Below are 12,636 nucleotides of genomic sequence, written 5' to 3'. Positions count from 1 at the left end.
AATTTTTTAATTGCTCAACACGTAAGCTCCAGGACCCAGAATCGCCCTTCCGTGAACACTGGGGTCCCAAGTCAAGGTTCGTGTGCCCCTCGGTTACACCTTCGTGAACAGGGATTGCTTCATGAAAAACATTTAAAGAGGCTCTGTCACCACATTATAAGTGCCCTATCTTCTACATAATGTGATTGGCGCTGTAATGTAGATTACAGCAGTGTTTTTTATTTAGAAAAACAATAAATTTTGACGGAGTTATGACCTATTTTAGATTTATGCTAATGATTTTCTTTATGCCCAACTGGGCGTTTTTTAGCTTTTGACCAAGTGGGCATTGTAAAGAGAAGTGTATGATGCTGACCAATCAGCGTCACACACTTCTCTCCATTCATGTACTCAGCACATAGTGATCTTGCTAGATCATGATGTGCTGTCACTTATTCACACATTAACGTTACTGAAGTGTCTTGAGAGTGAATAGACATTGCTTCCAGCCAGGACGCGATGTCTATTCACAATCCCAACACTTCGGTAACGTTAGTGTCATTTACAGCGTGATCTCGCGAAATCACGCTTGCTGTCATAGAGTCGCACACAAACATTACCGAAGTGTCGGGATTGTGAATAGACATCGCGTCCTGACTGGAAGCGATGTCTATTCACTCTCAAGACACTTCAGTAACGTTAATGTGTGAGTAAGTGACAGCACATCATGATCTAGCAAGATCACTATGTGCTGAGTACATGAGTAGAGACAAGTGTATGACGCTGATTGGTCAGCGTCATACACTTCTCTTTACAATGCCCACTTGGTCAAAAGCTAAAAAACGCCCAGTTGGGCATTAGCATAAATCTAATATAGGTCATAACTCCGTCAAAATTGATTGTTTTTCGAAATAAAAACCACGGCTGTAATCTACATTACAGCGCCGATCACATTATGTAGAAGATAGGGCACTTATAATGTGGTGACAGAGCCTCTTTAAATAGTGTATCAGACCAAAACAGGAATAGGATCTAAGCCCGAAGGTAATATGGAGAATAATGATAGAACCATTATTGTAGTGTTTGCACGTCAACCCTTTAAAGTGGGATACACAAAAGAAAAAAGAAAATAAGAATAAACAATACAGTGAGTACTCTCAAACAGACACAACTAAATTCCCTTATTCAACAAGTCCTATGTATATAATAAATCCAATCATGGTGAGTGGTCCAAGCATTCCACTGTTATCTGCAACAAGAAAAACATAAGAAATTCAATCACTTAAACAATAAATATGTAAGTCATGTATCACATACACACACATATTCATATATTAACATGTGTATATATAAGTTCACTGAAGAAGAATTTGCAAGAACAAAGAGGAACATATAGGTAACAAATTGTCAATTCGTGAGTCTCGCCTGTCACGGCGCGGGGTGTGGACACACTGGGCTGTATCGCGTAGTGGGATAGCAGCTGGCCAACTAGGTACAATACAATGTCTATAGTCCAGGAAGGGAACCTGAGCCAATGTAGACAGTAGCAGTGACACAACCTGAATTTCACTGTAGATGGCACAGTAGATGCAGCGGAAGACACGACTAGCCTTTCACTGAAGATGGCACAGTAGATGCAGCGGAAGACACGACTTGACTTTCACTGTAGATGGCACAGAGGCACTGTAGCACGGGATACAGGTAACAGGCAGCAGGAACGGGTAACACTGGGAACTGGAAGACACTAGGAGACCATTTGCAAGACAAACTTTAGGTAAACAACAACGCTCAGGCAAGGATCAAGTGGGCAGAGCCCTTTTCATGGTCCAGCAGCATTCTGGGATGTAGCGTCCATGGCCGCGGGCCGTCGGGTTTACTCACCTCCCGATGCCCGCAGCCATGGATCCGTGAGCGCTGGTCCCCATCTCCTTCCTAGGAGACGCCAGCGCTCACTTCCGCTCCATTCTGCTGTGTCCCGTAGGGTGCGCGTGCATGCTCGTGCCCGGCCTTAAAGGGCAAGCGCGCGCACATAGGAAATCGTCATCATCATCAACTGCCACGATTTCCTGGTCTATAAAAATGCCCCAGGCCTTCTGATCCTTGCCTGAGAGTTGTTTGTTTTCCCAGTCTGTCTTGCAAATGGTCCCTTAGTGTTTCCTGTTCCAGTTGTTACCCGTGCCTTGTTCCCTGTTCCTGTTTCCCGTGCTGTGCCTTTAGTATCTAGTCGTGCCACGTCCTGTGTCATCTGCCACGTCCGGAAGAATCCGCCACGTCCTGTGTCATCTGCCACGTCCGAAGGAATCCGCCACGTCCTGTGTCATCTGCTACGTCCGGAGGAATCCGCCACGTCCTGTGTCATCGGCCACGTCCGGAGGAATCCGCCACGTCTGGCGCAACCTGCGGCACCTGTGTCATCCGACACGTTTGGCGTTATCTGCTGAAACCATCTACATCAGTGGCAGAGCTGCGGCCACAGTCTGGACTATCCAGGTACCCTTGTGCGGGACATTGTATTTCTGGGGTTTCCTGTTGTTTGGCCAGCTGCCTCCCCGCTACGGCGGTATGGCCTAGTGGGTCCACTAACCCGCTTCGTGACATGGGCTAATTACTGATAAATGACAGCAGGACGCGTACTGGCCCTGTAAGGCCGTGCACGCGCGGTGCGCGCCCTGCGAGAAGCAGTCCCAGAACCCGGAAGTGAGTGCCAGCGTCTCCCTGGAGGGAGATGCCGACGAGAAAACAGATGTCCATGGCGGGGGCCGTTAGAGGGTAAGTCTGAACCCCGACCCTCGGCCATAGACATTACAGTATCCACCTCTTACGCCCCCTCTTCTTGCGGCCAGAGCGGGAGAGAAATCTCTTCACGAGGACACGGGCATCGATGTTCTCCTCTGGCTCCCAAGACCTCTCCTCTGGACCAAATCCCCTCCAATCCTCCCACTTTCTTGGTGGCCAGGATCTCCCTCACTTTGAAAGTCCCTGACGAACCGCCAGGAGCCACTGCGGAACTAGGAGTCCTGGAGTAGCGGTTCAGGACCATGGGCTTCAGCAAGGAAACATGGAACAAGTTAGGGATCTTGAGGGAAGGAGGCAGCCGAAGCTTCTAAGACACAGGATTGATTTGTAGCAGAATCTTGAAGGGTCCGAGGAACCTGGGAGCAAACTTGAAAGACGGCACCCTCAGCCAGATATTCCTGGAAGACAGCCAGACCTTCGTACCTGGAAGAAACTAGGGAGGTTCTCATCTTCTAGTGTCTGCCTTTCTCTTCATGCGGTCCACCGCCAGCAGAATAGAAGATTGTGTCTGTTGCCATATCTGCAGAAAGTCCCTGAAGGTAGAGTCAGCTGCAGGTACCTGGGACATAGTAGAGACAGGAAGAGGTATACAAGGATGTTGGCAGTAGACGATGAAGAACGGACTGGAGGTGGTGGACTCACTATTATGGTTATTACAGGAGATCTCAGCCCACGGGAGCAGCTGCACCCAGTCATCATGTCGTCTGGAGACAAAGTGCGGTAGATAGTTCTCCATAATCTGGTTAACCCTTTCGACTTGTCCATTGGACTGAGGATGATAAGCTGAGGAAAAGTCCAACTTTATACCGAGGAGGCCGCAGAGTGCTCTCCAGAACTTCGAGGTGAACTAGACCCCTCGATCCGAGACAATATGCAGAGGCAAGCCGTGCAGACGGAAGATGTGTTGAACGAAGAGGTTGGCCAGTCGAGCAGCAGAAGGCAGGCCAGTCAGGGGAACAAAATGAGCCATTTTAGAAGGTCGATCCACCACCACCCAGATCACACTGCATCCCGCAGAGAGAGGCAGATATGTGACAAAGTCCATAGCAACATGCTGCCAGGAGGCATCGGGCACAGGCAGTGGTTGGAGTGGGCAACTTTGTTTGCTGCGCTTGGAACCCCACTGGAGAACCTCTCCAGAGTTCCAATCCAGGAATGGGGCGTGAAGACAGAGCAAAGGCAAACCCAGCAGCACGGGGTTAACAGCCTTGGGCAGGAAAAACAGGGAGATGAGTTCAGAGTGATGAACTCCCACTTGGAGTCTTAACGGCTTGGTCACAGACAAAACTGGGTCAGGCAAAGGCAGTCCATCTACCGAGGCAACGATCAATGGCCTTTCCAGCAGAACATTGGGCAACAGAAGAAGATCCACAAGGTCTTGGCAGATGAAATTGGCTGCAGAGCCAGGGTCCAGGTAGGCAGAGACTAAATGGGGCCTCTCACCAGTGACGATGGTCACAGTAATGAACAGTTTGAAGGAGAGTTCTCTATTAAATGCAGTATCGCCCCGGGTTGTCTCTCCAACCAATCCTAGGCGTTGGGGTTTTTCGGCTTCTGGGGACACAGACGCGCGCGCCCTGTGGGAAACAGTCCCAGAACACGGAAGTGAGTTCCAGCGTCTCCCTGGAGGGAGATGCCGCCGAGAACACAGATGTCCATGGCCAGGGCCGTCAGAGGGTAAGTCTGAACAAGGGCCCTCGGCCATAGACGTTACATCGCCACATTACACTCAACATTGAGACCCTTCGTTTTTAAAGAGTCTAGTAAAAATATCCATTTAAGTTCAGACTTATGCAGTACACCGTGTTCCAAATTATTATGCACATTGGATTTAAGTATCATAAACATTTAATTATTCGTTTTTTCAATTAAACTCATGGATGGTATTGTGTCTTAGGGCTCTTTGGATCATTGTAATCAATCTCAGACACCTGTGATAATTAGTTTGCCAGGTGTGCCCAATCAAAGGAAAACTACTTAAGAAGGACGTTCCACATTATTAAGCAGGCCACAAGTTTCAAGCAATATGGGAAAGAAAAAGGATCTCTCTGCTGCCGAAAAGCGTGAAATAGTGCAATAACTTGGACAAGGTATGAAAACATTGGATATTTCAAGAAAACTTAAGCGTGATCATCGTACTGTGAAAAGATTTGTGGCTGATTCAGAGCACAGACGGGTTCGTTCAGATAAACGCATAATAAGGAAGGTTTCTGCCAGACAAATTAATAGGATAAGGAGAGCAGCTGCTAAAATGCCATTACAAAGCAGCAAACAGGTATTTGAAGCCCCTGGTGCCTTGCTGTCAAGTAGAGACATAAAGAAGGTGATCCTGGCTCCGCCGTAGGAAATGCTCGGGCGTGCAGAGTGAAGTGGATATGGCATTGGTTCAGAAACCCCCTGCACGTACTTGCGTCTCCATGGAACCGAGGTGGCAATGGCATTAAGAACCGAGGATCCGAACTGGAGCTGCCAGGAGGTGTAGCAGGTGGATCGATCAGAGGAACTTGAATAGGGCTGGAGAAGGAAGTAGCTAGCACCCCTAGCTGCTGTGCCATGGAGTCTACTGCCACAAGAAGTTGATCCTGTCATGCTCGCAGATCCTGCAGGTCCGCCTGCAGGGCTTGGGAGGGGGACAGGCCCTTGAATTGACCAGAGGGGTCTATGGCCTGAGCGTACTGTCATGGCGCAGGGTGTGGACCCACTGGGCAGTACCGCGTAACGGCATAGCAGCTGGCCAACTACTTACAATACAATGTCTATAGTCCAGAAAGGGTACCTGAGGCAATGTAGACAGTAGCGGTGACACAACTTAAATTTCACTATAGATGGCACAGTAGATGCAGCGGAAAACATGACTTGACTTTCACTGTAGATGGCACCGAGGCACGGTAGCACGGGATATAGGGAACAGGCAGCAGGAACGGGTAACACTGGGAACTGGAAGACACTAGGAGACCATTTGCAAGACAAACTTTAGGTAAACAACAACGCTCAGGCAAGGATCAAGTGGGCAGAGCCCTTTTTATAGTCCAGAAACATTCTGGGATAATTACTGATAAATGACAGCTGGACTCGTACTGGACCTTTAAGGCCGTGCACGCACGGGCGCGCGCGCCCTGTGGGAAACAGTCCCAGAACATGGAAGTGAGTTCCAGCGTCTCCCTGGAGGGAGATGCCGCCGAGAACACAGATGTCCATGGCCAGGGCCGTCAGAGGGTAAGTCTGAACAAGGGCCCTCGGCCATAGACGTTACATCGCCACATTACACTCAACATTGAGACCTTTCGGTTTTAAAGAGTCTAGTAAAAATATCCATTTAAGTTCAGACTTATGCAGTACACCGTGTTCCAAATTATTATGCACATTGGATTTAAGTGTCATAAACATTTAATTATTCGTTTTTTCAATTAAAGTCATGGATGGTATTGTGTCTTAGGGCTCTTTGGATCATTGTAATCAATCTCAGACACCTGTGATAATTAGTTTGCCAGGTGTGCCCAATCAAAGGATAACTACTTAAGAAGGATGTTCCACATTATTAAGCAGGCCACAGGTTTCAAGCAATACGGGAAAGAAAAAGGATCTCTCTGCTGCCGAAAAGCGTGAAATAGTGCAATACCTTGGAAAAGGTATGAAAACATTGGATATTTCAAGAAAACTTAAGCGTGATCATCGCACTGTGAAAAGATTTGTGGCTGATTCAGAGCACAGACGGGTTCGTTCAGATAAAGGCATAATGAGGAAGGTTTCTGCCAGACAAATTAATAGGATAAGGAGAGCAGCTGCTAAAATGCCATTGCAAAGCAGCAAACAGGTATTTGAAGCCCCTGTTACCTCTGGAGTCCCGCAAACCTCAAGGTGTAGGATCCTCCAGAGGTTTGCAAGTGTGCATAAAGCTATTATTCGGCCACCCCTAAACAATGCTCACATGCAGATACGGTTGCAGTGGGCTCAGAAATACATGAAGACTAATTTGCAAACCGTGTTGTTTACTGATGAGTGCCGTGCAACCCTGGATGGTCCAGATGGATGGAGTAGTGGATGGCTGGTGAATGGCCACCATGTCCCAACAAAACTGCGACGTCAGCAAGTAGGTGGCGGAGTCATGTTTTGGGCTGGAATCATGGGGAGAGAGCTGGTAGGCCACTTTAGGGTCCCTGATGGTGTGAAAATGACCTCTGCAAAGTACGTAGAGTTTATGACTGATCACTTTCTTCCGTGGTACAAAAATAAGAACTGTGCCTTCCGTAGCAAAATTATCTTCATGCATGACAATGCACCATCTCATGCTGCAAAGAATACCTCTGTGTCATTGGCTGCTATGGGCATAAAAGGAGAGAAACTCATGGTGTGGCCCCCATGTTCCCCTGACCTCAACCCTATTGAGAACCTTTGGAGCATCCTCAAGCAAAATATCTATGAGGGTGGGAGGCAGTTCACATCAAAACAGAAGCTCTGGGTGGCAATTCTGACATCCTGCAAAGATATTGAAGCAGAAACTGTCCAAATACTCACAAATTCAATGGATGCAAGAATTGTGAAGGTGATATCAAAGAAGGGGTCCCATGTTAACATGTAACTTGGCCTGCTAAGTTTTTTTTGATTGAAAGAGCTTTTGATTTCTGTAAATATGACCTACTGATGCTGCAAATTCAACAAATTACCATTTTAGTTCTCTTTACAACCTTTAACCCTTTCAGGACCGAGCTCATTTTGGCCTTCAGGACCAGACCCATTTTTTCAAATCTGACATATTTCACTTCATGTGGTAATAACTCCGGAATGCTTTTACCTTTCAAAGCGATTCTGAGATTGTTTTCTCGTGAGACATTGGACTTTATGATAGTGGAAAATTTTGGTCGATAAAGTCAATATTTATTAGTGAAAAACACCAAATTTTTGTGAAAAATTTCAAAAATTAGCATTTTTCTAAATGTAAATGTATCTGCTTGTAAGACAGGCAGTTATACCACACAAAATTGTTGCTAATTAACATCCCCCACATGTCTACTTTAGATTGGCATCGTTTTTTGAATGTCATTTTATTTTTCTATGACGTCACAAGGCTTAGAACTTTAGCAGCAATTTCTCACATTTTCAAGAAAATTTCAAAAGGCTATTTTTACAGGGGCCAGTTCAGTTGTGAAGTGGCTTTTAGGGCCTTATATATTAGAAACCGCCAAAAAGTCACCCCATTTTAAAATCTTCACCCCTCAAAGTATTCAAAACAGCATTTAGAAAGTTTCTTAACCCTTTAGACGTTTCACAGGTATTAAATCAACGTAGAGGTGAAATGTTCAAATTTCATTTTTTTTTTGCAGAAATTCATTTTTAATCTATTTTTTCTGTAACACAGAAGTTTTTACCAGAGAAATGCAACTCAATATTTATTGCCCAGATTTTGCAGTTTTTAGAAATATCCCACATGTGGCCGTAGTGTGCTAATGGACTGAAGCACCAGCCTTCAAAGTAAAGGAGCACCTAGTGGATTTTGGGCCTCCTTTTTATTAGAAAATATTTTAGGCTCCATGTCAGGTTTGAAAGGCTCTTTCGATGCCAAAACAGTGGAAACCCCCCAAAAGTTACCCCATTTGGGAAACTATTCCCCTTGAGGAAATTATCTAGGGGTATAGTGAGCATTTTGACCACGCAGGTTTTTTGCAGAAATTATTGGAGGTAGGCTGTGAAAATTAAAATCTACATTCTTTCAAATAAAATGTAAGTTTAGCTAATTTTTTCTAATTTCCACAAGGACTAAAGGAGAAACATTTGTAAAGCAATTTGTCTCGAGTAAAACAATACCCCACATGTGGTAATAAATGGATGTTTGGACACACGGCAGGGCTTAAAAGGAAAAGAGCGCCATTTGGCTTTTGGAGCTCAAATTTAGCAGGAATGGTTTGCGGAGGCCATGTCGCATTTACAAAGCCCCTGAGGGGACAAAACAGTGAAAACACAAAAAAGTTACTTCATTGAGAAAACGACACCCCTTGAGGAATCCATCTAGGGGTGTAGTGAGCATTTTGACCCCACAGGTGTTTCATAGATTTTATTAGAATTGGGCAGTGAAAATAAAAAAAAAGCCTTTTTCTTCAATAAGACGTAGCTTTAGTTCCAAATTTTTAATTTTCTCAACAAATAAAGGAAAAAAAGAACCCCAACATTTGTAAAGCAACTTCTCTGGAGTACGGCAATACCCAACACGTGGTCATAAACTGCTGTTTGGGCACACGGCAAGGCTCAGAAGGGAAGGAGCGCCATTTGCTTTTGGTGTACAGATTTTGCTGCATTTGGTTTCTGGTCGCTATGTCGCATTGTCCCTGTGGAACCAAAACAGTGGATCCCCCCCAGAAGTGACCCCATTTTGGAAACAACACCCTCAAGATATTCACCTAGGGGTGTAGTGAGCATGTTAACCCCACAGGTGTTTTGCAGAAATTCGTGTGCACACGATGTGGGAGAGTGAAAATGGGATTTTTTCCATAGATATGCCAATATGTGGTGCCCGGCTTGTGCCACCATAACAAGACAGCTCTCAATTATTATGCGGTGTTTCCCGGTTTTAGACACACCCTACATGTGGCCCTAATCTTTTGCCTGGACATTCGACAGAGCTCAGGAGTGAAAGAGTACCATGTAAAATTGAGGCCTAATTTGGCGACATATAAAGTATTGGTTCACAATTGCAGAGGCTTTGATGTGAAATAAAAGAAACCCCTGAGAAGTGACCCCATTTTGGAAACTGCACCCCTCAAGGCATTTATTAAGGGGTGTAGTGAGCATTTTAACCCCACGTGTCTTTTCCATAAATGATTGCGCTGCGGAAGGTACAAATTAAAATTTTTCCCTAGATATGCCAATTCATTGTCAAATATGTCATTCCCAGCTTATGCCACTGGGGACACACACCTCAAAAATTGTTAAAAGGGTTCTCCCGGGTATGGCGATGCCATACAGTGAAGGAAATAAGTATTTGATCCCTTGCTGATTTTGTAAGTTTGCCCACTGTCAAATACATGAGCAGTCTAGAATTTTTAGGCTAGGTTAATTTTACCAGTGAGAGATAGATTATATTTTAAAAAAACCAGAAAATCACATTGTCAAAATTATATATATTTATTTGCATTGTGCACAGAGAAATAATTATTTGATCCCTTTGGCAAACAAGACTTAATACTTGGTGGCAAAACCCTTGCTGGCAAGCACAGCGGTCAGATGTTATTTGTAGTTGAGGATGAGGTTTGCACACATGTTAGATGGAATTTTGGCCCACTCCTCTTTGCAGATCATCTGTAAATCATTAAGATTTCGAGGCTGTCGCTTGGCAACTCGGATATTCAGGCCACTCCATGACCTTAATGTGCTTCTTTTTGAGCCACTCCTTTGTTGCCTTGGCTGTATGTTTCGGGTCATTGTCGTGCTGGAAGACCCAGCCACGAGCCATTTTTAATGTCCTGGTGGAGGGAAGGAGGTTGTCACTCAGGATTTGACGGTACATGGCTCCATCCATTCTCCCATTGATGCGGTGAAGTAGTCCTGTGCCCTTAGCAGAGAAACACCCCCAAAACATAATGTTTCCACCTCCATGCTTGACAGTGGGGACGGTGTTCTTTGGGTCATAGGCAGCATTTCTCTTCCTCCAAACACTGCAAGTTGAGTTAATGCCAAAGAGCTCAATTTTAGTCTCACCTGACCACAGCACCTTCTCCCAATCACTCTCAGAATCATCCAGATGTTCATTTGCAAACTTCAGACGGGCCTGTACATGTGCCTTCTTGAGCAGGGGGACCTTGCGGGCACTGCAGGATTTTAATCCATTACGGCGTAATGTGTTACCAATGGTTTTCTTGGTGACTGTGGTCCCAGCTGCCTTGAGATCATTAACAAGTTCCCCCCGTGTAGTTTTTGGCTGAGCTCTCACCTTCCTCAGGATCAAGGATACCCCACGAGGTGAGATTTTGCATGGAGCCCCAGATCGATGTCGATTGACAGTCATTTTGTAAGTCTTCCATTTTCTTACTATTGCACCAACAGTTGTCTCCTTCTCACCCAGCGTCTTACTTATGGTTTTGTAGCCCATTCCAGCCTTGTGCAGGTCTATGATCTTGTCCCTGACATCCTTAGAAAGCTCTTTGGTCTTGCCCATGTTGTAGAGGTTAGAGTCAGACTGATTAATTGAGTCTGTGAACAGGAGTCTTTTATACAGGTGACCATGTAAGACAGCTGCCTTTAATGCAGGCACCAAGTTGATTTGGAGCGTGTAACTGGTCTGGAGGAGGCTGAACTCTTAATGGTTGGTAGGGGATCAAATACTTATTTCTCTGTGCACAATGCAAATAAATATATATAATTTTGACTATGTGATTTTTTTTTTTTTTTTTATATAATCTATCTCTCACTGGTAAAATTAACCTAGCCTAAAAATTCTAGACTGTTCATGTCTTTGACAGTGGGCAAACTTACAAAATCAGCAAGGGATCAAATACTTATTTCCTTCACTGTATATGTGGACGTAAACAGCTGTTTGGGCATGCTGTAGGGCTCAGATGGATGGGAGCGCCATTTGGCTTTTGGAGCGTGGATTTTGCTTGGTAATAGTTTTGTTTGGAGTATCACTGTTGTTTCCGTTTATAATGTGGGGCATATGTGAGTTCGGCAGAGTACATCAGGGGCATAGTTAGGTGGTATAATAATAAGGTAAAAAAAATTATAAAATAATCCATAGATGTGTGTTACGCTGTGATCGATCCTTTCTGCACAGGCCGGTGTCGCACTGATAAATGTCCTTACTTATCCCCCTTTTGGTCCACACTCCGCACCTTTGCAGTTTGGGAAATTTTGCCGGGAAAGTGTTGTCCTGGTATAATACGGGCGCCCTCCCCTTCCTGGTTCCCTAATTTTAGTGCCTTGATACATCGCCTTTTGAAACAGAAGAAACGTTCCCCTCGGGCCGGCACAACTGCATATTTTTATTTCCTGGCTTATTGGTGCCTTGACTCATTTTATTTTTTCATAGAAGTAGTGGTATGAGGGCTCTTTTTTTACGGGACGAGCTGTAGCTTTTATTGGTACCATATTGGGGTAGATGCAACTTTTTGATCAGTTGTTATCCTTTTTTGGGAGGCAAGGTGACAAAAAAACAGCAATTCTGCGATAGTTTTTTAGTTTTTAATATACAGCGTTCACCATGCGTTATAAACTACATGTTACCTTTACTCTGCGGGTCAGTACGATTCCGGCGATACCTAATTTATAGAATTTTTTTATAACTTTTTGCACAATAAAATTACCTTTGGAAAGAGAATGTATTTTTTCTGTCGCCATGTTGTGAGAGCCATAAAGTAAATGTTTTCGTCGATGGAGCAGTGTGACGGTTTGTTTTTTGCGAGACGAGGTATAGATTTTATAGGTACCATTTTTGGATACGTGCGACTTTTTGATCACTTTTTATTTCAATTTTTGGAAGACAGTGACCAAAAAAACTGTAATTATGGCAGTGTTTTTGAGTTTTTTTTTTTACGGCGTTCACTGCGCTGGATAAATAACATAATATTTTTATAGTTTAGGTCGTTACGGTCGCAGTGATACCAAATATGTATGGTTTTATTATTTTTTTCAATAATAAATGACTTGATAAGGGAAAAAGGGCGATTGTGTTTTATTTTATTACTTGAAACTTTTATTGTATGTTTTACAACTTTAATTTTTACTTTTTTTATACTTTTTTTTTTACACTTTTCTTTAGTTCCACTAGGGGACTTGAAGGTCCAACTGTTTGTTTGATGTTCTAATACATTGCACCACCTATGTAGTGCAATGTATTGGAACTGTCAGTTGTTCACTGACAGCAAGCCGATCAGG

Source organism: Rhinoderma darwinii, chromosome 4, assembly GCF_050947455.1.
Source record: "Rhinoderma darwinii isolate aRhiDar2 chromosome 4, aRhiDar2.hap1, whole genome shotgun sequence".
Taxonomy (NCBI): Eukaryota; Metazoa; Chordata; class Amphibia; order Anura; family Rhinodermatidae; genus Rhinoderma; species Rhinoderma darwinii.
The sequence above is the reverse complement of the archived record's forward strand: the minus strand, read 5'-3'. Positions refer to the sequence as shown.